The sequence below is a fragment of the Triturus cristatus genome, chromosome 9 (assembly GCF_964204655.1).
Source record: "Triturus cristatus chromosome 9, aTriCri1.1, whole genome shotgun sequence".
Classification (NCBI taxonomy): Eukaryota; Metazoa; Chordata; class Amphibia; order Caudata; family Salamandridae; genus Triturus; species Triturus cristatus.
In genome coordinates, this window is record NC_140592.1 from 808729061 (window position 1) to 808756278 (window position 27218).

Genomic DNA, 27218 nt, shown 5'->3' on the forward strand with positions numbered 1-27218 from the left:
GATGGAAAACGACCAGCAGGTCAGTAAAATGCCAGAATCACTTTAGCATTCTCAAGATTCCAGTACATAGAAATTGTCTTCCACGAGCACCCGTAGACAATATTTTTTTCAAATCTTGTATTTTCAGAGATATGATCACAAAATTTATATTAAACAGAGCTTTAAACTATACCATTTCCCGCTGAAAGGCAATATTTTTCTCCATGTGTTCCCATACCTGGCATGTCAGTCAGTTTGGTGCTTATTTTCCCTCCATGTTAAAGAACAGTAGATGTTTCAGCAACCAGGCTAATGTGTTGCATAGCTAAATACATATAAGGTCCCAAAGGCGAGACCGATTGCATTGCAAATGCTTCTTATATATAGGAACAGTAAGAGATTCTATCCACGTGTTTAAAAATTCAACACTACAGCAGGCTCTAAAAAGCAGAGTTAGAAGGGGACCCCATAAAGCGGTTAGATTCATAAAGGTCGACAGGAATGCCGTCTGAACCGGATGCTTTACCCCCTTTACTCTCTTTTAAAGCCAAAGTGACCTCCTCAAGGGTAAATATGAGATAAATATGTTCATGGGTAAAAACCTTTACTGACAACTCAGATGCAGGTAAAATAGAATCAACTAGACTCTATGCACGGTTTGAATAAACATTAGTATAATGAGCAACCCATTCAGCCTCACTGATAGCAATCTCTAGGTGAGGGCTGTCCATCTCCCATAGGAAAGGGCAATTTATCTTGCGCCAGAAAGCTGTTTTATCTTTACTAAGGCATGCCTTGTGCAAATTGTCCCAGGCCATCTTTCTGCTTTTTCAAGGCTAACCTGAATGACCGTCTTCAGTCCTGAACTTCCTGATGTACTCAACATGGCGGCTGACTTGATGGTGCAGTTTCTCGGCCCATTGTCTAAAGGGAATTCATTAAACACAACTCTAGCACAGTATGGAAAGGCAGTTCCTCCAACTTCACTTGATAGGCTAGTAGCCATCGACAGTACCTGAGCTACATCCACAAGGAATGCTGCATCTTCACCCATCTTAGTTTGGAGGTTTGATGACTAGAGGAATTTTCTAACATAGATGATTGGTTGATTCTTGATCCTTCAATACTGGTCCACTTCGATGGTCATGCAAATTCACCTCCGATCCCTAACACCAACCTGACCCAGTTTTTAGTAAATCATCTGTCCTTCTGATATACACTTATATTATAGTAATGCAAGATGGGGGCCCTGCCTCAGTGGCCAACATTTGGCTTGCATGCTAAAAGTGCTCCCTCAACTCATAGTAATCTGTGCTCATCCTACCTCACATGGAGACCAGGATATAAATATACCAAAAAGAGAAACTATTGGTTATGAAGGGCCCGACTAGTAGAGGACGCTGCACTCTAATACCCAACTGCTGTGCTGATTGGGGAGGTGGCAACGGGCTAATGTGATTGTCTGCCTGCGCTGGCCTGGCCTGACCTGACGCAGTACCCACCTGAAAGATGGTTGAGTGTTGTGCACCTGAAAAGTAGAGCATTGGTGCTTTATGGATGTGGGTAAAGCATAGGGTATCCAGTAACAGAGATGCCTGATGCACCTCCACTGTTTCTCGATTTGCAAGGGCTTATGGCTCGCCTTTGGAGCTCATGGTGGAGAATTACGCCTCTACAGTGTGGTGCTGAGGATGTTGTGTGTTCCTCACTCCTCTCTCCGCAGCACAATATGTTGGACAGTTCACATGGATTTGCATCACACTGGCTCCTCTGGTATGGATAGACGGTGCTGCACTAAAAATTCGAGAAGGTTGGAGTGGACATAGTGCTTTTGAGGCAACACCTTATGTATGTGGTTAACAGAATTGCAGATACTGAGAATTGTATATCCGCACTGGAAAACTCTGTAAGTGAACTAGAGACAGGCAATAACTCACTGACCTCTCTGCAGCAGACAATCCCTTTGCTCTGAGATAATGCAATCTCATAGCAAAAACCCAGCACGGTCTGACAAAGTTGGAAAATAAACAAAGAAGTTCTTCAAAGAGTTTGAGACAATAAGATGAACCTGTTGAAATGTTGTTCTTCAGAGACTGTGACACAGCTGTGAATAAATACTAGATTGGTCAAAGAGTTCTAACCCATAAATGATGGATGTCGCTACGCTGATGTGCCAGAGCTGGTGGAGGTGACATCTTTCCCCTTCCCCTCAATCTTTCATCCCCCTCACACTCCTAGACTTAAACTCTCCAAAATGTAACACAGACATGTTATCTGTGCTCCAATGGGTGCCTAGACCCCACCCCATTTGGTTATTAGTTTTGTGTTGGAGTATTGGAGTGTTTTGAGTAACCATCCAAGATTGATGGCAAGGTTCATCCAATTGGCTCTGGGCAACAGATTCTTCTTGGGTGGAAGTATGGTATGGTGTGGATGGATATTGGTGCGAAGTTAATTGAAAAAGGTAATGGTTTCAGTGTTTCTTAAAACATGGTGAGCAGAACACCGGGACAAGTATCAGACCGCTATTTGGAGCTCTTAGTATGGATGAGTCTTAAAGATTTCGAGTGCTGACCTACAATGTCAAAAGTGTAAATTATAAAATAAAACCAGAAGTTGTGCTGCAGTACAGAGGTTCACCCTGGAGGAGGTTATGCTAATTGAGAGACACCTGCTGTGTTCCTGCAGTGGTGTTGTAGGTGGCTATGGATAAACAAAAATCCTCCACAATGGTTTCACTAGAGGCTGTACAAGGGCGGCAATTCTTCTGAAAATATTGTTCCCCTTGGTAATCCTGATAAGCAGGTGAGATGTATTATTGATTGTTGTGGCGAGGACTCTCTTGGGCTGCCCATGTCTTCAATTTCTTTTCTCCAGTCTCCTCATTTGGTGAAAGGGTCTAAATAGTCGCTGACGCAGTTGATAGTTTAAACCCCACCAGGTGACATTTGTGCGAACAAGAATGAAAATGCATAGTGTTGGTCGATTGTTTATATGGGTGTAGGAGAGTAGGATCTGCTTCTTATGGTTACCCCCACTTTTTGCTGATGTATCAGTGTTTTCGACTTAATCTGACAGGGCTCATGCTATCCAGGACCCAAGTCTAGCTGCTTTCTCCTCTAAATTGATTGCATGTACTTTAGGTACACACCAGATTGGATTATGGGGTACTCTTATCAGTCCCTAGTATATGGTATACTATGTATCCAGGGCATAGGTACCACAGAGGCCTCCCAGGGGCTACAGCATGTATTATGCCACCCCTGAGAGACCATTCAAACTGACACCACAGGTCTGCTACTGCAACCTGTGTAAGGTGGAGCATGCACCCCTTACTTAGATATAGGTTTACTATATCTATTCTAAATCACTGCACATATAAACCTATCAGTCACCCCTATGGCAGGCCTTAACAATCCTGAAGGCAGGGTGCTGGGTTTTATGTGAGAGGGTGCCCATGCATGAGCAGAGCCCCTCTATGGCCTTCGGAACCTGTTTTCCGGGGTTGTTTGTGATGCAGCCAACCATATATATTTAAGTGCATTATAACCTCGCGGTAAATGCTAACTTTAAACGGCTGCTTAGAAACCTGTCGTGTTTGGTATCAAACACCTAGGAATCATACCTTCACACCAGTACCTAGTGTGGGAGGTATGATTCCTCCCTTAGAGAACCACTACTGTGGGTCACTGGTCTACCCGGTACCAGCTTTCTTGACCTGGGCATCACAAAATGGATGCTGCCAGCCACAGACACGAGTCTGCCCTCCTCCTGCTGCTGGACAAAACTCGAGCAGAGGAAGGCCTGACAATAGGTTTCCTGTCACAGGAAGGTGTGACCACCTCCCAGACAGGATTTAGTGTATTCGGGCTGGGTGGGTGCACTCTTAGAGTGTTTGAAGTCTGCACCGGGGGCACATTTGGTGTCCCTTTGCATAGTCCAGTTCAAACCGATTGCAGGAGCCAGTGGCTCCTGCTCTGGCGTGAAACTGGACAAAGGACATGGGTGTTGCCACCCCTCTGTCCTGACCCTCCTATAGGTGAGTCCCCAGAGTTTGGATTTTACCTGGACTAAACTCTGCTACAGAAACAAGTAGTTGGACGATCTGCACTACGCTGGATGACTGAAGAATCTCCCTTGGAGTAAAGGAGTTACTCCCCTGCAAGGCAGGCACCTTTAACGCATCTGACCGGTTTGCATCTCCCGAGCTCCTGAGAACTCCGACGATTTCTGCAACACAGGAGGTGGGTTCCCGAGCGTCCCGAGGTCGATCAGTTGTCTCAGCAATCCTGAGACCCGTGTCCCTCGTGGGGACCGTGCAACCCGAACCCCTGTGCACCGCGTACTTTTGTAGCAGCATATGTTTTTGGCGATCCCTGAGACTGTGCTCTGGGCTACATGTAGTCCTGACCCCGAGCAGTAATGCCACCGAAAATTTCCGGCCTACACTTCACGAGTGTTCCGTGGGCTGCTATTTTGTGATTCAGCTCGAGGTCCCTTCGCGATCCCTGGTCCGTTGGCCTGTGGGTCCCTGTGAAGGTAACTTTGAATTTCAGTGGGCTTTCCTGGTTGCTCCAGACGTGCCCTGACTCTCCATTGCTTGGAGAGTCCCCAGGACCTTGCTGGTCCTAACCGAAGCTTAATTACTCTTCCCGCGTGGGTTGCAGTTGACAAGGCTTGTTGGTGTTCAATCTGGACACTGACCCCCCCCCCCCCCCCCCCAAGCACTTAACATCCTTCGTGGGACAGCTCCCCTCTGGAATTTGGTCATCGTCGACGTCTCCTGGTCCCCGTGGCTGCAGAGTCAGGCATCGCATCATCTCACCTGAAGCACCTGACATCGGTGGGCATTCGTCTATCGTGCCCCTGGTCACCCTGAAGTGACCCAGACTCTGTCCCTTCTGCTTTCAGGTTCTTCTCATCTCGGGTCCAGGCTTGGATCCCACTGGACATCTTCCCGGCAAGCAGCACTTTTTCGCAACATGCCATTGAAAATGACGAAGGTTTCAGACATCACTTGACCCCTATGCACCCGGCTCCTCTGGGATAGGTAACACGGGTACCTCGGTACTCTCAATGGTGCTGGCCTTAGAACCTTCTATGTTTGAAAGGGTTTGCTTAAAGTCCTCGCCGAAGTGTCCTTATTCTCTAAAATTCCAACCGCGACTTTCCCATAGAATTGTACAGAGCTCGCGCCTGTGTTCACACACTGCACCCATCCTCCGCGTGTCTCCTGCCTCACTACTTTGGGTGGTTCCTTGGGGTCCCAGTGATTCTACGTGCTCTAGGCACTGTGTCTAGTTAAGTTGTGGTTGTTATACCACTTTCTTAGTATATGGTTCGGTCTCTCCCTGGAGCCCGCTGTGTATTGTGCTATTTACTGTCGTTCTAGTGATTTAATATTGTGTGCTTTGTGCTCTAATCTCATAAAGAGATTAGTAGAGAGTGTTTAGTAATAAATACATATTTTTTTATAATAACACTTGTGTGGTTCTCCTTTCATTTGGTCATTCAGGAGGTTATGATCTGGTAAAATAAGCTGCTTTACATTCCTTCGAGACTTACCCTGAAGGCTGCTCTCCATAGCTACCTCTAGGATAGCTTTCAATAAAGGTTGTCTTTAACCTAATAATCATTAAGGGTTGTTTGGACTGGTGCAAGGTGCCCACTTTAATTAGTGGACAGCATATACCAGACCAACTTCTCATGATGGGCATAAAGAGCTCAAACGTTCCAAACGCCTGCAACCACTTTCTGGGATAGCAAGTAAAGAAAAAGGATGGAGTAAATAGGTTGGAACAGGTAACTACAGTCAGTTAATAGCAGTGGAGACCACATGTTAGCAGGATAGTTCCGCAAATTGAGAAAGACGTTTTGTGACTTTTGGCGTTTGAAGTAAAATGGAATTCAAGGTTAAAGGCCAGGATGCTGCATAGCACCCATTAGCAAAAGTTTTCCCCCCTATTTTGTGTATTTGAATACTTGTAGACTGTCTTCTGCAAACACAGGACTACTTGCAAGGAGTATTTTTGTAAAATCCACGATTTTTTGTCTTAAGCTCCCTTAAAAAGACTAGTCTAAAAAACTTTAGACCAGAATGTTTTTATTGACCAGAATATTATACAAGTGGTAAATAGGGAAATGTCCTTGCATCCTACATCAGATGGGTGACATTTAAAAAATGTATATAATTTAAAAGTGGCAAGGCGATCTGATGTATTCCTGGGGCAGCCGGATAACTGTACTGTAGTGTGAAGAAGGGATATTGGATGCCTTTGATAGGTTTTTACAGTAATCTTGATCCTTTTCCATTGCCATCGTATTCTTCTTTCTTGTGATGTTTAAGTTCTTCAGTTATCACAAGGTAAGCACCGTCTTTTTCTAATCTATTGACAAATACTCTATTAAATTATTAAATATCAATATTTATTTGAACCAAGGCTTATAAGTGTCCTGTGTGGAATGATTGCAGTTTGAAGTGTTTCCAAGTATGATTTAAAAACTACTGATGCACCAGTGTTGTTAATTTTACATGTGCAGTGCGTCAGAGCATGAAGTACAATTTTATTTCAATGTTCAAACATATTAAAGGTAGGGGTGGGCTAAGCTCGTGGAGTTGCATAACCCAGATTTCCGCGGAGTTGCATAAAAACTCTGTGGCATTCCGCTACATCAAATACATATGTTATAACTTGATAGTGTTTATATGTACACATATGCTCGGGATGCGACGTTCTCAAAGCGCCGCACATCCAGAGTATACCATGCACAGAAGAAAACTCTTTTCTAGGCAATCAATACCAATGTGCAACCCCAGCACTGGGTTCTCTATGACCCTTCTCCAGGACCAACAGACCAACCTCCTCCTACTATGATACGAAGTCCCCACAGGAGCTCGAGTGATTGGGGCTGGAATGGTCGTTGCTTCACACAAACTGATCATGGGTACACTTACCAGTACTGGCGCTGGCTCAGGGCAGCCTTGGGTCCCTTATATACCAGGCGGTGGTTCTTTTCAGCAACTAGCAAGGCGCCTTCTCTGGAACAAACTTCAGTGTCAGCCAGTCCCTCACTCTGCATTGACGTCCATGTACCTCGCTCTCAGTCACGATAGTTGCCCCGGCAACCTTAATTGGGAAGCGTCTAGGCTGGAGATCCAGAAGCTTCAGTGTAGGGTAAGAAGAAAATTCCAACACATGGTCCCTAGTGATATTTACCCCACTCCAAATATACTACAAGTGTAAGATTTTCATCATTATCTGCTGTAAGATGATAATTTAATCTTTTGGTCAAATGATGAAGAGTTGATTGAGATCTTACTAACTAGCACAGGGCCGATAGTGGGAGTCCCTTTATTTATAACCAGTGTATGTGGTTTTTGAGGGGCACATTTCCAGCAGAGGACACTGTATGAGTTGTGAATTGGTACTTCCATGGCACAGATGCCTTACCTACTGCTTATAACTTTCACATGGACGCAGACACTGTTTGATGCTTTGTGCACGGTGAAAGCCATAAGCTATAGGAATATTTATTAGTTCTGTTTGGGACGCCCTGTAAAAATCCTAATGCATGAACAACCGCAAAAGGGCCAGCCGCACTACCGGTGTGCTGCGCATCCTGTCACCAAAGAAGAGCTCTGTGCCCTGGACATGCATCAGAGCACCCTTCACTCGCCATCTTAAAGAGACGAGATAGGTGAACACTGACAATCCTCCCCTCTTTGGGGTTACATTTCTTTCGCCCACGCTTCAGGCAGACATCTATCTGTCCTACTCCAGCACTTACAGAATTTCAGCTGGAGTTTTCCATTCCAAATGGGTTACTGGCATATCACAGACAGACACTTTGCTGGAGAGACACCCCCTACCTCTTGCCATGCCATCTAGCTCTAGATGATTTGCCTCACTGGTGAAGTGTAGCCAGCACCACCCCCCCTTCACAGAGAAGTGTGGGGGGGGGTGGCAGGCATCTGTCTCAAGGAAACCTCCACCTTCATTGGAGTACAACCCGGTGCTGGGTGTCCGCTTCTCTCGCACCACTTGTATTTTCCATTATAATATAATTGGCGAGATGCTGTCTCGTTGACACTCGGAATGCTCAAGAGACTCCTAATCAGAGGGGGTGGAAGACAGGCGCTTCTTCATCTTATAGAAACTGCTCTAAGTTATTTTGTCACTGGTGCCGACACACTGCATCACACAGTCTACACCTGCTCTTCTCTATCAGTGGTGAGACCGTCAATGCACCCACAGTATTCCCTGTAGAGTAGTAGGGGTGGGCCCAGGCAGGCAAACTTTGATACGTTGTAGCGGGAGGCAGAGATTTTGCCAAACTCCGTGCTCCAAGTGGAGAACGGAGTGGCAAAAACTCAGCGGGCGAATTGCATTTCACCGCCCACCCCTAATTAAAGGTCTAGAACTACTTTTGGTATGTCTTTGATTAAATGTCATTGTCGTTTCTGTTGTGTTTTTAGAAACAACATAAATTGTATCAGCTCTCATTTCAAACACCACACTTTACTGGGATTATAGGCTTTTTTAAGTAAATGTAAAGCTGATTTTCTTTTTTTTTACATAAAATATATGGTTTAGGTTACGAGTGTCTTTCTTGCATCATTAGCAAAACCATTTTGCATACCCTGTTATTTTGGTGTCAAGTGTATAAGGAGAAGTCTCCACAATATATGTAAGCTTTGCTTTCCGAAATACAGCACAGCCAAAGTTTCACTTTAGTCTCGACTGCCCAATCATGATGAACATGTCATAACTGCTGCTGGTGAAATAAGAGTGTCAAGACATAATCTTTTGTAAGTCTTGGAAATATACTTATTTTATTTGAAAGGTTTTATATAGCACTGGCTAGAACCGGGGGTATCAGAGTGCTTTAAATGAGAAAAAGGAGTCAAGAAAAGCAGTTGTTCAAGGTAAAAAACGAGCAAGCAAGTACATCTCTCAGTAAGTTAACAAAAGGGGGCAAAAAGTACTTTACATGAGAAGAAGCAATCCAGGGGAGCAATTTTTCTGGGTAAAGCAGACCAGCAGGTATATCTCACATTAAGTTATGGGGGCAAAATTCTGGGTGGTTAGCGGTAAAAACACATCTAAATAATATAAATGGGTGAACAACTTGGGGCAGAGAAGATAGTATCAGCAGGGAAGAATAAAAGGTAGAGGTAGGGGGTAATGGTAGGAGGTAATGGTAGGAGAAGCGGTGTGGTGCTCAGGAGAGGTAAGGTCAGAGTAGACAGGATGAGATGTAAAAAGGGAGAGCGAAGTGAGAGCCAGGAGAAGCAGAAAGATAATCGATGCAGGGAAAACATAAAGCAAGGTCATAGGAGTGATTGTGGACCCCAAATTTTGTTGAGAAGGTGATGTTTTAGTTATTTTTTAAAGCTGGGGTAGGAGGGGTTACAGCGCAGGTCTCTCGGGAGGGCATTCCAGATGTACAGAGCATTTCCGGAGAAGGAGCGAGATTGAGTGGTTTTCTTTTTTAAGAGCAGGGGAACGAGGAGGAGCGCTATGGTGCTTCTCATCCATGTGGAGCAGCCCGCTTTATTGAGTTTGTTGGTGAAGAGCTTTGTGCATGATGCATGCGGTCTTATAAAAGCATCTTCCTTTAATGGGCAGCCAATTTAAGGATTTAAGGGCGGGTGAGATGTGGTCGAATGGTTTACAGTCAGTGATGAGCCTAGCCGCCAACTTGAGCACAGCTCTAAGGGGGGCTAAGTGTACTTTAGGGGCTCCAGTGAGGATAGCGTTGCCGTAGTCGAGTTTAGAGAGGACTAGTGATTGGACAACCCATTTGAAATCATCTAGAGGAATCAATGGTTTGATATTCTTGAGGTGCCAGAGTGTGAAAAGTGCTCCTTACGCCGAGTTTTTAGGTCTCGGCTGCGAAAGGCTGCGCTTGCGCAGTCTCGCTCCGAGATTTAATGAGTTGGAGTGACTTTGAGAAGAGGGGCTTGCACCCGCCCCTCTTCTCTCCTGTTCTCCATTGGCTGGCCTCTTAAATGCTGGCCAGCCACTGGAGAAGAGGTCCAGTCACTCCGTTGAAGCCCCGTCCTTTTCGGATCGGGGGGCGTGTTTTTTGCGAGAAGTCTCAGGGAGGAGACAACAGCAAAACACGCCCCCAAATCCGAAAATGAGGCTCCCTTTCTCCGAGGCATTTTTGCTGTGCCTCGGAGAAAGGCGGTGGTGTCTTTCGGTGCCCTCGGCTTGTTAATCCAGTCACAAGCTTTACGTGGGGGTGCGCGCGCGCTGCTTTGAGGTCCCCCTTTCCCGCAGAATCGCTGCTCGTGGTTTGGCTGCCTTGCTTCCCGTTTGAGACCAACTTTGATCCCGACCGGGGCGGAACTCTGCGTGTCTCTGGGAGCAAGCACATTGGAGCAAGTTGGTGTCCGAGGGGAGCTCCGGCGATCTTGGGAAAGCGAGCATGAGCCGCACGGATTACTATGTTTATCCTATCTCGGATTACCTCTGAGCTACACAGCCTGCGGACGACGAATACGAAGACCTCTAGGAAACCTCGGACAAACTGCACCGGGCAAGCAAAAACATGGATCTGCGAGCACGTAAGAAACTTCGTCAGCTGTCGCTGCCCCCCGCGAGCCCTTTGCAGGCTCTGCTGGTGGCAGCGTTGGCCCTAATGGGGTGTTTTCGGCATTCAACTGGTTGCTGGCGCTCATTGCTTGTGGGGGAAAGCTGATCTGTTTTTATTTCTGTGTATGATCCGCAGTGTTGGAAAGTGTATTTTTAGCGTGAATGAGACGTGATTGCGAAGAGCTGCGCGCGCGCTGCTTTGAGGTCCCCCTTTCCCGCAGAATAGCTGCTCGTGGTTTGGCTGCCTTGCTTCCCGTTTGAGACCAACTTTGATCCCGACCGGGGCGGAACTCTGCGTGTCTCTGGGAGCAAGCACATTGGAGCAAGTTGGTGTCCGAGGGGAGCTCCGGCGATCTTGGGAAAGCGAGCATGAGCCGCACGGATTACTATGTTTATCCTATCTCGGATTACCTCTGAGCTACACAGCCTGCGGACGACAAATACGAAGACCTCTAGGAAACCTCGGACAAACTGCACCGGGCAAGCAAAAACATGGATCTGCGAGCACGTAAGAAACTTCGTCAGCTGTCGCTGCCCCCCGCGAGCCCTTTGCAGGCTCTGCTGGTGGCAGCGTTGGCCCTAATGGGGTGTTTTCGGCATTCAACTGGTTGCTGGCGCTCATTGCTTGTGGGGGAAAGCTGATCTGTTTTTATTTCTGTGTATGATCCGCAGTGTTGGAAAGTGTATTTTTAGCGTGAATGAGACGTGATTACGAAGAGCTGGTGCAGAGGTGCAGGGACACTTTGTCCCGGTGCTGCACTATTATTAAACGTGTGGAGGGAGTGTAGCTCGAACACACAAGTCCTCGTGAAAGGGCGCACGTCGCTTTTGTAATAGGAAACCTTTGGAACAGGTCTCCGGTGGCGCTGTTAATGTCTTTAGTTTCGTGGTACCGCAGACTTACCTTCATTGTCTGTGCCGCTGCCATCATAATACACTGCGTCTGGTCAGGAAGTCTCGGCCGCTTGGAGGGCTGCGCGGTTATCATGGTAGAAGGAGGCGGCGTTTTCTCTGCAGATACCCCTACAGAATGTCGGTGTCCAGTAATACCAGCACTTTAGTTTTTCGCTAGAGCGTCTGCGATAGTGTTAAATGTAATCACCTAATTAAACATTTAATGGACTTCTTTTGATCAGATACGCCTCTCTTTTACAACCATTCCAACATGGCCGCCGCTTTCATCGGACGCCCTGCAGAAGGCGCGGCGATACAGCTTTTTATCCTTCGCAAGCGACAGCAAGCAACTTTAAAGTAAATTTTGATGGTGTTTCTGACTGTGCGAGTGGGGTTGGTTGCAGGGAGGGAGGTTGTAAAGGGTTTGTGTTTTGTATTGTGATTTACCTGTGTTAGGTTTATCAGAAAAAGTTATCCTGGTTTTTGATTTTTATACTTCAACTTTCCGTTGTTTTTTTTTTAATCTGCTCCAAGTTCTGTGTTTTTTACTTGTGAGCGTTTAGGAGCAAACCACGAACAGAGGGCGGGAGGCATCGGAAGGGATGAACGGGGGGGGGGGGGGGGGGAGGGTCATAAAGACGTGTGCGCGTGTAGGGCTAGGAGTGACCCACAAACTGGACCTTTATTCCAAACCTCGCTGCCGCGAGCCAGGCCGGCCTCTGCCCTCGAAGCCCTCATTCAATGCTGATCATGAATGAGCCCCGTCACTTGTGTTTGGTTTGAGGGGGTAGTGGAGGGGGCGGGCGTGGACTCCTCGGACACAGGTCCACCTCTGCGCCTCGGTTTCTGTGAGCGCTTTTCCCAGAGCGATGGTCGGGCGTGTTCAATGCTTGTTGAACCTGGCATTCTATAAGTTACTTAAATGTCTCCTCGCCTAAAATGTCAATTATGCTGTGTATTTATTTCGTATTGTTTTTTTCAATGAAAATTGCCTTTTTGAACGTTTTTTCAATCGGCATCGATTTCTATTTACACCCGCTGCTGAGTTCTGAATGTTTTATTTCGAAGTTATAGGGGCAAATCAACAGTGAAAACGGGGCAAACAAACGCTAGAGAGCGGTCGAGGGCGAGCTCTAAACCCGCATTAAAATGCAGACAATTGCTATTACATTTTTCATATTGGGTTACTTCAAGCCAGCCAGAACTGCAACACCCAGAATGCACTAGGTTGTTTCATGAAATGAGTTGGAACGTTTCAGGCATGGCATAAATCCGTTCTAGTTAAACGCAGCACATTTATGGCGCGTGTTCGGGACATTGGTGTATTCAGGATGGATTTTAGCTCGGTTTCTTGAAGACCCGCGCCACTGGTGAAACGTCACATCCGTTGTAGTGAGCAGGCCCAGACTGACGCATCCCCCGCTGTTCTGGTGTGTGTGTGTGTACTTGCTGGGGTGCAACAGTCACGGTGGGAATTTTAAAAATTCCTGCTTTGAAAAAGCTTGTTTTAAACTTGTACGGCTTGTGCTGAACGGGTGTGGTTAGAAGGGGGTCCCGTGTCCAAAATGGGTAGATTTTGTGTACAAATGGTAGGAGCCCGTTCATACAAGCACAGCATATAAACACAAGTTTCTTAATCTGACATGTTGCTGAGTCGACTGTTCGTTTTTTTTTTTTAGCCCATCTCTGGTAATGTGAGTGGAAAGTCAGCCTTCGTGGCAGTGCTTAATTTGAAAAAAAAAAAAAAAAGTAAATTCAGTATGCTGAGTCATTTCTTCCCTGATTTTGCACTCAGGTTTTCTGATTCTACATCCGAATCCCAACCCCGGCAAAGTTGTTTCTGCAATTTTGCTACTTGCAGTGTACACCATCATACATTCAGGATTAGGATTTTCGGAAGTCATGCATGAAAAATGTGGAAACATGAAATATCCTGTGGTTCAAATATGTGAGAGACACCCTAGGCAAGATTGGGTGTAGTGATCTATGGGAAGCATGCAAGAACCACCCAGCCAACAGCAAATCCACGATCAAACCCAACTATCAGTTTAAATTGGGTCAGATTCCAATATAGGCACTATGAGGGACCAATTTCTCAAAGTTAAAGTATCCAACAGCCTTGAATTTTTCTTTGATGCTATCAAGCCCCTAAAAAAACTGCCTTTAATGGGACGTTTTTGCCCCACTTGTGGAGCAGAGAGGGAAACTATAGAGCATGTATTCTTTCTCTGCCCCACCTATACATTATCCAGGAAAAAGTGGCTTATCCCTATTTGCCAGGTCATGGGCACCACAGCTCATATTATTGCATTCCAAATATTTAAGAACGATGTAAGTTACTTAACTGTCTATGCAGTATCCCGTTTTCAATTGGCAATGTGGAGAATCAGACTGTGGTGTACACAAGATAGAACGTCCCTAGCCCGTAGTGTACAGGCTTCTTTTAACATAAAACTAGATGGGTTTATTCATACATTTTTAAATTAAATTGTCCCAGTCGTGTTTATATTTTCTCCAGTCCTGTGAATTTGCTCAAAGATAAAAGCCAAATAATCATTAAGAAGGGAACTAATGGATGAACTATTACATATTTTTAACATGAGGACGCCTGACTAACAAGGGCTATAATTAGTGACTGCTTGAATTGTGACAAAGGTATGTCAATCCCATGGTTGGCTTACGTGAAAAGCTCTTTTGATGAGGATGGTCTGTCATATACTTTTTCTGATACCACCACACATGTATCCATTAATCAAAGAAAAGTTTCATCAATGTTATTAGCACAATCGCTTGATAAGAGGGTTTTGGAGGAGTATAGGAAAGCATTGATTGGAAAATATCTGTCCGTGAATACGGAGGTTACATCAGGTAGCTACATATCGAAACCAAGGAGGACCTGGGAGCGCTCTCTATTATTTAGATCCAGGGCAGACAGTAAAAGACCTACTTTGGTTTCCAATACGGTATCACACCAACTTAGATGTGATTGCATGCCTGTGTTGTAATGGTGTTACTCAGTCTATGATTCACTTACTCTTATTCTGTAAATTTTACGTGTTATACACGTAAAGCTTCTTGGCTCCATTAATAGGGAGAGAATGTGGCCTAACGGCTAGGGCGGTCACCTCGCAGCTGGGGAATCGGGTTTGAGTCTCAGCAGGGACGCTCCACATTCTGTGATTCTGGGCAAATCACTTAATCGCCCGTGCCTACCCAAAACAAGCATTTACAATGCAACGGTCTCGGCATTGTTAAAGTTAGAGCTATTGCCATTGCTCATGACAATGCCGTTTCTTTAAATGTTTTAAAAACAAAAAACATAAACAAAAATAATGTCATGAGCAATGCCAATAGCTCTAACTTTACCAATGCCGAGACCATTGCATTGTAAATGCTTGTTTATATAGTCATTAAGAGCCATGTTTTTGTCAAGAGTGAAGCCTAGGGATTTCGCCGAGTCAGATTAGGTGAGCGAACAATTGAGGGCTTTGAGATCCTTGATCGAGCCTTGGATAGGGAGCCGATTTGTTTTTTGAAGGGAAGAGAATCATTTTAGTTTTGTTTTTTTTAGGGTTTAGTTTAAGATGGTTGTAGTAGAACCAGGATTGGATCTTGCTCAGGGTATTATTTAAATGAAGTACATCGGAGTGGGATTTAATCTTATGGTAGACTTGGGTGATAATTGATTTCAGCTTGTTTCAGAATGAGGGTAAGGGGTTCCATGAAGAGATTGAAGAGAGAGGGAGAGAGAATAGAGCCCTGGGGGACACCAGGGAGACAGGTGTAGGATTGGAGAGGCAGGTGTTGATCTTTATTTGCTGTGTTCTGTGCTGGAGGAAGGAAGAGAACCATTTGAGGACCAAACCATTACGGCCAAAGCGAGCTTTAAGCAAATCAGGTAAGGAAGAATGGTTAACTGTATCGAAAGCTGCAGAGAGGTCCAGGAGTATGAGAAGGCAAGCCTCTCCATTGTCTAGGGAACTGTGGATGTCATCAATAATGTTCAGCATGGCCGTTTCAGTACTGCAGCCTTTCCTGAAACCGGATTGAAAGGAGTCCAGTAAGTTGAAATTGCCTATGTGTTTGTCCAATTGAAGCAATGCACATTTTTCAAGGGCTTTAGCAAGGAGTGGGAGGTTAGAGATAGGGCAGAGGTTGTTAGGATTATTAGGGTCAGCAGTGAGGTTTTTAAGAAGGGGAGTGATTTGTCTAAGATGGAGGGAGTCAGGGACGCATCCAGTGGCAAGGGAGGTGTTGATGATTTTAATCCAGCAAGGGGCAATGATGTGGTTAAGATTATGAACAAGGTTAGAAGGCAGAGAGGGTCTTTGGTGTGTGAGGTCGGTTGTAATTTAGCAATGATGTTAAAAACTTTGAGTTCGGACATAGGACGGAAATTATGCTAGGTGGCTTTATTTTTCAGTTGTGAGTTTGAAAGGATGTCATCGGGTGAAGTAGGAATGGGAAGGTGTGTGGGCGGATTAGTTGGTAGGAACGGTGCTGAACAAGGGGGTATGTCTATGGCAAAGTCTAAGGCAAATTAAGGGTTGGGCAGGTCCAGGATTTGAGGGGAGGATTGGTCAATTGTGGCAATTTTATCCGAGAGGAAGTTAGCAATTTCCTCACATCTCTCAATTGAAGCTGTCCGCTCAGGAGGGGCTTATGTTTGTTTTCTAACAATGTTAAACAGTTCTCTGGGCCTGTTTTTGGCACGATGAAGTTGAGTTTGAGAGAAGGATGCCTTTTCATTGAAAATGTGCTTCTTGTAAGTTGATCTAGCAGATCTAAGGAGGGCAAGATGGGAGGGCGAGTGTTGTTGTCTCCATGTTCTTTCTGAAAGTCTAAGTTGTCTTTCGTTATTGAGTTCAGGATTGAACCAAGATTTGGATTGAATTTTTCTTTGTTGTTTTAGTTTGAGGGGCAACTTGGTCCACGACATCTCTAATGGCCTTATTGAAATGTTCAGTGAGCTTGTTAGCATTTTGGGAGAGCGGGGTGAGATGAAGTTGAGCTTGGAGTTTAGACTAAAGTTCACAGGGGGGTATTTGTTTAAGGTTTCTGGTCTACTTCATGGGTTTATTATTAGTTGCAGGAGGGAGTAGGGCACTGGTTGAGATCTTAAACAGAATGAGGTCATGGTCAGACCAGTCGATGGGGATGATGTTGGAAAGGGAGGCCAAGTCTGTGTTGGAGATGATGGCGTCAAGTGTGGCCCCTTTAATATGGGTTGGTTTGTGGCATAGTTTCTTAAGGTCATTCATCTCAAGAAGGTTAGTGAGTCGCATGACAGTGGGGTCGACTGAATTATTCCAGTGGATGTTAGTCTCCTAAAAAGAGATTTTGGAGTCAAAGTGAGGAGTGTGTGAGAAGGTCGGATAGTTCATCGGCGAAGAGGAGAGGATCATACTGGTGACAAACAGGACACCCACCTGCAGCTGCACAGCATTTTTTACTAGGCACACATTTCTGAATTTTAAAACTCATCACTTTTGTTCCACATGTCAGTGCAACAGTTTCATTAGGTTAGTCCCTGTACCTTACTCATTCATAGCCTCGCCATGTTGGTGACTTTTATGTGCGTGTTGTCATTACACAATGTTTTTTACTCTTCCTTCACCCTGGTCATGCTGTTTTCTACAGTTTGCTACTTTCTTCTGTTCTTTCTCTTGTGCAAGCAAAGCAGGAGTGGATCTGGGTGAGCTGTGTGGCATCAACAGCTTGTTCTGGTGCCAATGAGCAGTGGGTTTTAGAAGTAAGATGGGGTAATGGTGGTTGTAAGGTTGGTGGTTGAGGATGAATGGTAATTTAATATGGTGAAGGAACTCACCAAAGATTACACCTTATTCCCACCAGTGAACATAGTCACGCTCCTCATTTGCACAGCACAATGATGACCTTATCCTGGCCCTGTGATTATGGTATACTATAAATATTTACTTCTTTACGTGCAAAGGTTGAAACTTCAAAACCTGTTTCTGTGTCCCAACTTACAATTTTCTTTTTCATTCACTGTTTGTTTTTTGTTGTTTTTACAAAACCCTCTATAGTTTAGTGCCCTTTTTCTTGGGCTGGTCTGTTGAGTGCCATCTAGTAAGCTCCTGCAAATTGTGCTCGGAAACAGATACCGGATATATTGCCAATGAAAGATTTCTTGGGCCACATAAGGAAGCACTAAACATTTGTATAGGGCACAGAGCCCGGATATTGACCATCATAACTGTACCAGCAAAGGCACCACTGTTTGGAGGTGCTGTAGTTCCAGATCTTGACAGCTCCTCTCCAACAGGTTCTTAAATCCAGCACACCAGTTCTCCAGCTGTTCCAAATAAACAGAAACCATATACCTGGAGAAGGGCACTTGTCATCCATATATTTAAACGGAAGGAATAATGAATTATTCCTAATAGAGCTGCACTTGCTTAGTGAGGTGGGAAGGCACGAATGGAGCACTTGCAATTACTCTGTACCACCTTCCAGCCCCTAGTTGTTCTGCTTAAAGAGCACCTACAAACAAAAAGCTGCCATCTATAAAATTGGTCTTGACTCCAACACCAAAATGACAGTCTACATGAACTGCAAGGCTTTCTGGCATACCGTCCTAATTAGTATTGAGAAAAACAGACAAGCATTGGCAAAACCAGTAGCTCTGGCTTTAGTGTGTAAAAACATGTAAACTGAGGCATGCAGTTTGTTTGTTTGGTCTATGCTTCTTTTGTCTCTGCCCTATTTTATTCCTCAATCTTGTGATGCTGCCTGGCACCGTTATCACAGGCATATGTAATCGAAAACACCAGCTCTGTAAGCTTGGGGAGTAAATAAAAGGTAAAGACATAGGAGACACAGAAAGAGATAGGTTATCTAGAAACGCAGCATAGTCGGTGCTCATTTGTTCATGCTTGTGTTTGAATGCATTAGGACATGAATGGCAGACTTATTGGCTTTGCCACTGCTTGTTGTCCATGTATTTGTGTTCTCTAGATTTTACCATTGGAATGGTTAAGGTTAGGGATTTGAAATGAGTGAGGCATTGGTCTGACCAATCCAATCGGAAAGGGTTAGTGGTTATTTGAAATGAAGAGGTGTGTCTTATTCCCATTGTAAGCTGAAATCTCCCAGGAAAATGTGGTCATGAGGAGGCTAATTGATCGGTGCTATAATGAAAGAAAAAACTCACTTTTTTCACAATGTGGGTGGTAAAAATTATTCAAACTCAGTGATTTTGATGTCATGTTTGGATTTGATTTTAATTGATTTATGAATTTATAAAGTGCACAAATGCCCATGGGCGTCTTGGCGCTGAGTCAATGTAAAAGTCTAGATCTGCCGAAGAGTGGTGTTCTAACTAATAGGTAAACATCCAGGTTTTTACTTCTTTCCTGAATGAGAGAAGTGATGGGCTGTTTTTGATTGTAGTAGGGAGAAGGTTCCAGGTCTTAGCTGCCTGTAGCAGGAAGCTTCTCCCCGCCCACATAACTTGCTTGAATTTAGGAACCTGAATTAACTTTGCCTGGCTCGTGTCAGGTTCCTAGGTGGCTCATACTGTTTTAAGTGCATTTTTTAAAAATGGGATCCTACCCCGTGGAGGGCTTTATAGGCCAGGCAGACGGACTTAAACTTTATCCTCTTTTCCATAGGCAGCCAGTGGAGGGCTCCCAGTCTGTGGGCAACTGGCTCAAATCTGGGAATGTCCAGCACCAGCCTTGCTGCGGCGCTCAGTAGGCGCTGTAGTTTTATTAGATGTTTAGTTTGTATCACAGCATACAAGGCATTCCCGTAATCCAACCTAGGTAAGGCCAGTGCTGTTACTAATGTTTTACAAGAATCCTGGGGGATAAACAGCATCATTTGTTTTTCAGACTCCTCCACATGGTGAATTGGAATGCGCAGCAGTTTAGTTAATCTGTTGCCATCATTTGGTGGCTCCTTGTGGTCTGTTCAATCAAGGTGGAGGATGTATCCCAGTGATCAGATTGGAGTAGGGAGATTGAGCGAAACTAGCATTGCATGACCGCAAAAGTTGTCAGGGTCACATATTTGAATGAAAACAGATATCGAAGTTGTATTCGAGACTCAAGACCAATAATTCAGGGTGGTGGTGGGGGGGGGCAGATGTGATGTGTAAGAGATGAGAGCTGGCGATTCTTTTTAAGTTGCTTGTGCAGATTTCTGTTTAAGCACTGGTGATTTTATTGTAATTGCAATTATACTAGGGTGTGTTATGGGATCCGTGATCACACAATGCATCAGGCGTAATGTTCCTGAAGGAATGCTGTGAAGCCCTGAGATTGGTGTGCTGATCATACTCGGTTAGTGTTGGTCTTTTCATGAGTAGGTGTGTTGAGTGAGGTGTAACGTGGGTGTGGGGGAGCTGAGAGAGTGTGAGGAAAGCACTCCTTTGAAGGAGAGTACTTGTGGAAGAGGGTTGTAGTTTGTACAGTTTGTATTCGGTGATCCAGAATCAGTTTGATGTCTAGCAGATCGTTTTAGGAGTGGATAATAAAGTTGTGCTCAGATCGGGAATAAGTGGTTAAATTAAGTATTATGTAAGTAATCTATCATTTTATGTGAGTATCTGAGTCCTCCTACACAGGAGTGCTGTTGTTTTTGTGTAGCTAACCTCAAGTGGGGGTTGCTTGATAGAGTAAGGTTCTTTCAAAAGGCGGTGGTGACCACAGAGGGTTTGAGGGGGGTACGCTGTTCCTTTGGCCCTGGACAGTATTTCCTTTGCCAGTGTGGGAGTCACTTGTTTACAGGTTATGGTCCAGACTACATTGATTTATGGTATCTTTCATTCCCTGAGGGCTGTGTGGGTGATAGTTGGGAGATTGTGAAGTGCAAGAACCTGCGCTAGTGGTGTCAGTCAATGGAGATCATAGACCTGGTATCAGTGTCAACATATAAGGGCATGTTTAAAGCTTTTATGGCCTTTGGAGTATCAAACAGTGCGGGGGGAAAAAAATGACGGTTTATATCTGTGAATTGCCCCATGACCGCCTCTTTTTTTTTTTTTTTTTTTCTTTCTTTTTTTTATACAGCTTAATGTTTTGCTCATAAATTTGGTTACAGTAACCTGACATAGAATGTATGAACCATACTGTATTTTTGTTTTCTTTGAACCAAGAATCAAAAGCATAATATTTTGTTCCAGAATTCCATGCCCATATTTAAAAATAAAACTTGTTTTAATGGAGGCCCGTCTGAGAATGTTATTTGCCACTGATTAAGGGTTCCCCTGTTGGCAGGGCTCCTTGGTGTCTGTTATTTGATAGTCGATTTGGATAGGCAAGGTGGAATACGATTTCTGAGATGTTACAGGCATCGTATGAATCTGGTAGGGAGTTTTTTTCCAGATTTGGCCTAATATGATCACATGAAAAACGTGTACTCCACATTGAGAAGCAGATTCCATAAGGGACAGCCGTTGCTGCTGAATATCTATCGACACATTGTGAAAATGCACTAATAAGAATCCGCAAAAGGGGTAGAACGTGTTCATCCTCATGACCCCATATTTATATGGTGGCGCATTGGTGTGCAACATCCCCCATAGTGCTAAGTAAGGAGGATGTTGGTGTCAAATTTATGAGCTGACACTTTTGTATGCAAAATGACTTTTGGTAGAGCATCAACAAGTGTGTGGAGTCTAATGTAGGTACAAAACATTTAGAAGCAAAAATCACTTTTATGAGCAAAATCATATTGGGGTGTAGGATAATCCCTGGTGTAATATCACTAGGAGTGTGGAAACACTTTGGAGAGTAAGCAGTGCTGTGCTGTTGAATTTGTAATAAGATTAGGTGCAAATTCACATTAAAGTTCACACCCTCATTTAGTAGTTGAATGTATCTGCATTGTGGTGTCACATTTCGGGGGAAATGTTTTGGTGCAAAATTACCCTTGGTGTAACATTAACAGGTTGGTGTGGTGAGACACTTTCAGGTGCAAAACCACATTTATGTGTAAAATTGCAATTCGGTGGCAGCATGTTGAGGTACAAAACACCCTGGATGAAAAGCAAAACAGCATTGGAGAATCAAATTTAGGTGCAAAATGACATTGACAGTAACATGTTGCATTGGGTCTAAAATGCATCTTTGTTTGATAGCATATTGAGGTGCAAAATCATCCTTGGTGCAACAGCGGTGGGAGTGTGGAATGTGGAATCCTTTTAAGAGTACAAATCTTATTTAGTATCACATTTAGAAGAAAAAACAATTGGGTACCAAATCACAGTAAGTACTTATACTTGGTGCAACATCAGTAGGTGTATGGAAACATTGTTAGAAGCACAAAACACAAGAAATAGCAAAAATACATTCGCATGTAGAGTCCACGTTGGTGCAGCATCAGCTGGAGCAGTGGGAACATTTTTAGGGTCACAAAAGTACATTAATTACAGTCCATGGGTTCTATTCTTTACCCTACATTCATCCACTGCAATGTGAGGCATTCTTTAGGCAGGTAAACTAACACATCAACATGCCAGTAGCTAACCGTGAAACTGAAGCATTCCTCCGGCCAGTGGCTGAACAGGTCTCAGCCAAAGCCCCTTCCTTTCTCTGTATGGTTTTGGAAGGGGGGAAGAAATGTGTTGCTCCACCTCCAAAGCTGTATATTCCCACAGATTCAATTGGGATGGGAATCATGCCTGGTCCTAGTTATTTTTAGGTCTCGCCTGATCCAGCGCATGCGCTAGTCTGGCCGAGACATTTAGTGTACGGGTTTTAAAAGTGCTGCCACATGGCCTAGCGCTTGCGTTCACCCGAGCGTACATGCGTGCACGCGCGCAGCTTTCAGCGCCCGAGGCGCCATCTGGAGCTTTCACTCTTTCCGCGTGCGTCCAATGCTTGTTTTCTAAGCTTTGGCCGCGCACGCGCACAACTCCCGCTTCTTCCCCTCCCCCACCACATATGGCGTCTTGCGCGCGGCCAATGCTTGTTTTCTTTTCCTTGGTGTTCGGAGTAGTGCCTAGATTCTGTCTTACCAGCTAGCTTTGAGCACTTTGAGGAACTGCAAACATAGGGAGACTAGAAACGCAATGGAGAGATTTATGCAATAGAGAACATCAAAGCAAGCAGGGTGAGCAGTGGACAAGTATTGGGCTATGACTGTTGATTTCTTTTCTGTTTTTTGCTGTCCCAAAGTATTACATCCATTGCGTGTCACTGTTTATTTCTACTCATTTTATTGAGAATATTTGTATAGTGCCAACTCAACTGTGGGCTCAACAAAGCGCTCGATGTACGTTACACCAAAAGAGCGGAACAAAAGTTATTCCAATAACTCATTTGTTGACATTGTCCGTTTTTGACTACTTTATTTTACAACGAACAGGCCCCTTTCGAGCAAGATTTTGCGCCAATGGTCACCATGCGCACACAAGCAGGGGCCATCCGCACCCAAGCAGAGGCCATCAGCCCCCTTGATCCGAATTGGGCAACTGGTCTCTGAAGCCCTGCAATTTGTACGTTTAGTAGTTTGGTTTTCTTTAATGACGTTATCTTTAAAGGTCCGAATACTTTTTCTGAATTTCCTTATTTTTCTTTCAAGCCCCTCCACCTTCGCGGGGAAATACTAGCTGTCTCACAGCGCAATATGTTTGTGATAAGGGATGGCACCTTTCGCAAGCACACAATATCAGGAACGTTTAACCTCCCTCATTGCCTCCTTACTGTGCGTGCAGAATAATCGTTTCACTCTGACGTTCACCAAGCAGGGCGAAACGTGTCCGTGATTGTGGAACGTCTTTGAGCGCGTTCTTCCTCTGGCTCATGGAGTTGCGTTTACACTCTAGTGCCACTGGATGACGTCATGCTTCCAGTCATTGAAACTGAAAAGGGCGCTCCTCTCCTCGTGCACGTTTTGCACACTCGCGGCGTCTGCTCCCAGGGTGTAAACCCCTTTAAAGAACTTTAATCAAAGCAGTTCAGAACTTGAATTTTAGAGCCAATAAATTACTCCTGCATGGAACAATCGGCCCCTTTTAAATGGAATCCTTCAAAGATTTTTTTTTTTTACCACAGCAGATGTTTTAGTTAAGATTCAAAATTCAAGTCAGACTTATTGGCCTTGACAATGCTCCTTGCCACTTGAGGTGGACTGCAGAACGTAATAGTTCTGTGAAGTAAATAACACAACAAGTTTACAATAAACCTTTATCAGTCTTTAAATTGCTTCTGGCTCCATGGACCCTTTATGGGTTTCGTGTTATTCGGACTTCACTGAACTTTTCTCAGGTATTTTAGTGCTAACTGTCAATCATTTACCTGAATACTTTCCCACTGTCAGCTGGTTGGTTTAAAGCCTGTGCTGTTATGCAGTGCAGTGAATGCCAGGCTGTAAACTGACATTCTGCTAGAACTGCGGGTTTTATTGTTTGAGCGGCAGAAACCAGCCATGTTGCGCAGTTACGTATTTTCCTGGAATCAGGGGCCGAGAGGTCAGAATCCTTTCCGTTCTATCTGCGCATGCGCTTGACTCTCAGTGATAACAACTTGCCTAACGAGCCCGCTTCTTGTCTTTTTCTATTTTACAAGTACCTCAATCCTGGAAATAGGCCTCCTTTATTAGATAACGTTGTAACCGCAGTTTATAACAGTCTCCGCTGCCTGACATACCAGAGACAGTGCTGAGGAAGTATACTTGAATTTGACCTTGAAGTCATTAAATCGAACTTTCAAGGTTGTTCCAGCCCTCAAAGCCACAGGACCAGTAGATCTGGTCTCCCTACCGCTCCTGGCTGACTCTTTCTTGAATATTACTGAGCTGCTGGTGACGCTGCGCCACTGATATTTCTGATCCGCAGATAATCTAAATGCATTGATGATCCTGAGTGATTGATATCCGGCCACAAACAGTAATGTTGCCTGATGATACTTTAGGGGTGCTTTAGAGGAGTGTGGTCTGCTGTCATGCCCATCATGCTGTGGCATTGATGCCACCCGGCTGCATACCGCCAAGTCTAGGCTGACCAACTCGCGACCATTTCTGGTGGTTTCAAAACATTGATGCCAGACCGCCAGGCACAGTTTAGCAGCCTTAAAAAACCAGCATTGGCATAGCCAATAGGTCTCGCTTTTGGGACCTTATAAGTATTTAGTTATCCAGCACAATATACTTGGTGCAACATCAACTGTTGCATGGCTAAACACTTATAAGGTCCCAAAGGCGAGACCTATTGGCTATGCCAATGCGTGTTTATTTTAGGGTTGGGATACTCCCCGTTTACTGGGCAGTATCTAGGACCTGAAATCCCAGTTTTTCACGTTCTTTGATCCAGAGGACGATTTTTTTTTTTTTTAAACTAACCGGACTGGCTAGAAGGCAAAGGGAGTAGGTAGGGGTCTGTCGAGATGCAGTGAATAGATTTTACCTGTAGAGCGGCGAAGAGTTGGTGGGGGTTGTGACTTGGCACTCAGGGCGGCCTATTGATAACGTAACATGTGTATTTGTGAAGAGTACGTTCACCGAGGCGGGTATCTTGGTGCTGAATAACAGATGTTTATTGTTACCCAACTCAATGGTACTCATTTTATCGGCCCCTGAAGGATGAAAGGCTGAGTGGACCCGCTGGGATTGAACCTGTGACCATGAGGTCTAACACAGGCCCCTACAGTAGACTCATTAGTCTGGACTGATCCTCGGTTGATCCTATGTATATTTTAGAGAAGCCCATGAAACTGAACAGGTGAAGTAGTGGAGCAAACTAAAAGCATGAATCCTTCCGTGTCTTTCTGCCCGTAAGTCTGAGGAAGGTCTTGCCGCATGTGTGAACTTGCCCATGTCGTTTGTTCAAGGCTACCTGGGATTTACGTTTCTGCCAATCAGCGGCGCAGAGAAGCAGTACATTGTTTATACCAAGGAGCCAGGCTGAACCGCATGCTTTCACGACTTCTCCGTGCCTTTATTGTTTATTTTTACCACGTATCCGCTTGAATGCTACTTTTATTTAGTAATTGGCCGCTGCCATAAATGCGTTTGTTGTTTTTCGGGGTTGTGTTCGCCAGGTTAATCGTGCCAGATGCTGCTACAATAACAGTTTACGTTTTTTTGCAGAATAATCCTACCATAACTTATGTTTCATTGGTATTTTTCAGAATAGCACAGAAGGTCAACAAAAGTGCTTTCTAGAATAGCTGGTCACTTACTTCTAGGCAGTGAGTGTGTCTGACTTGTAGAGAATGCGGGGACAGCTTGTATCGTCGTGGGTTAAGATTCCTGGACATATGTTGTTGCATTATAACAGATGCAGTACTGAGTAGGTCTTTTGTAGGTTTAAACATGGTTTCGAAGTCAAACCTGTATTTTTTCTAAGAGCTTGTATTTCTATTATAACTTGGACTCGTATACCTCAATTGAGGATTGGCAAAGCAAGTTGGTCTGGTCTTAGCAAGGATGCTTTTTCTTTTTTAAACTTTATATGTTTTTGCAGACCTATGCAATAAAGAAAAGTAGGAAAGTCTAATAAAACTGAAGCAGTTGCCATGCAGTCTTGCACAGCAGCCCTGGAATTGAAGTGCACTCCTTTTCAGACGACAGTACACTTGTGATGAGGCAAAATGCCCCCAGTCACTGTGCTAGAGAGCCAGTAGATGAAGTGGACTGCCGCATGCTGTATGCTCTCGTGGGCAAAAGCAAAATGTAAATAATCCTTGGAAAGACAATGATTGAAGAGGACTGACTGACTTAGAGTCACTGTATGTTTATATATGTCTTTTCATTGTGACTTATTTGGAAGACTCAAGAAACAGCCACACCTAAAAAGTCTGATGCCGTAAAAGGGGGAGGGGGTGGGGGTGGGGGGGTCTGGCTGATGGCTGTCTCCTGTTGTCTTGCACTTATAGGACTTTCTGATACTAGTGGGTATTCGTTGGGTAATTCATTACAGTATTTTTTCTGGTTTATTTTTTCTCTTACTGCTTGCCTTCTGCAGTGTCATCCCCTGACAAATACTGTAATGAGTAACTAAGCAACGCGTATCTCCCTTCTGGGAAACCAAACTCCCGGGTTTTTGCTGTTCCTTGTACCATCTGAAATTCAGTCGCTGCTGCAAGTTTGACCAGGTTTATTAAGGAATAAACGACAAAGGCTCTTTTAAAACTATGGACCTTAAAGTATTCTATACAACTCTTATTTGTTCATGTGTACATACTAATTGTGAATATTGTCTTTGGTGGAAAAAAATAATGGCTTTAAATCCCTGAATCCTTGTAAACCTCTGGTCACTACTTTGACAGCTCAGTCTCCACCATTAACGATGGCAATCTAACCAACTGCAACTTGGCATTTTTATTACCACGAAAAGATTGTCCTCTACAGCTGCCACACCACATCCCCTCTGAATCGTAACACAAGTTTGTTTTACCGATCGGCACCAGAGCAGATTTTCTTAAGAAAGCAACTGGTCATCTTAGGAGCCTTATTTAGTAGATGCTATGAGCAGACCAACTTGTTCTTGGGATTAGAGAGGACTATTCCATCTCGTTCCCAAATTTGAAACTGCTTATGTGGTCTTTTCAGGCGGATTATGATTGGTATTTACCTAAGAATAGATAATGTTATATTTATGAAGGAAATCACTAATACATAAAAAAACAAATGTAGGGACACCGGAGTCAACAACCATAAGGTGCACAGAAGGGGATCATTCAATACACCATTTCTAGGTCCAACTTCTATCCAAGCAAATTAAACATTCATCAGAAAACAACCAATATAGTTAAGCAATTTGCAAAAGAAAACAGG

At 44.4% G+C, this 27218-nt stretch overlaps 1 protein-coding gene across 2 annotated transcripts in view; it reads left to right on the forward strand.

The window, feature by feature from the left end:
* BRF1 (BRF1 general transcription factor IIIB subunit) overlaps window positions 1-27218 on the forward strand; it is a 1136639-nt gene that overhangs the window by 328244 nt on the left and 781177 nt on the right. The window lies entirely within an intron of this gene.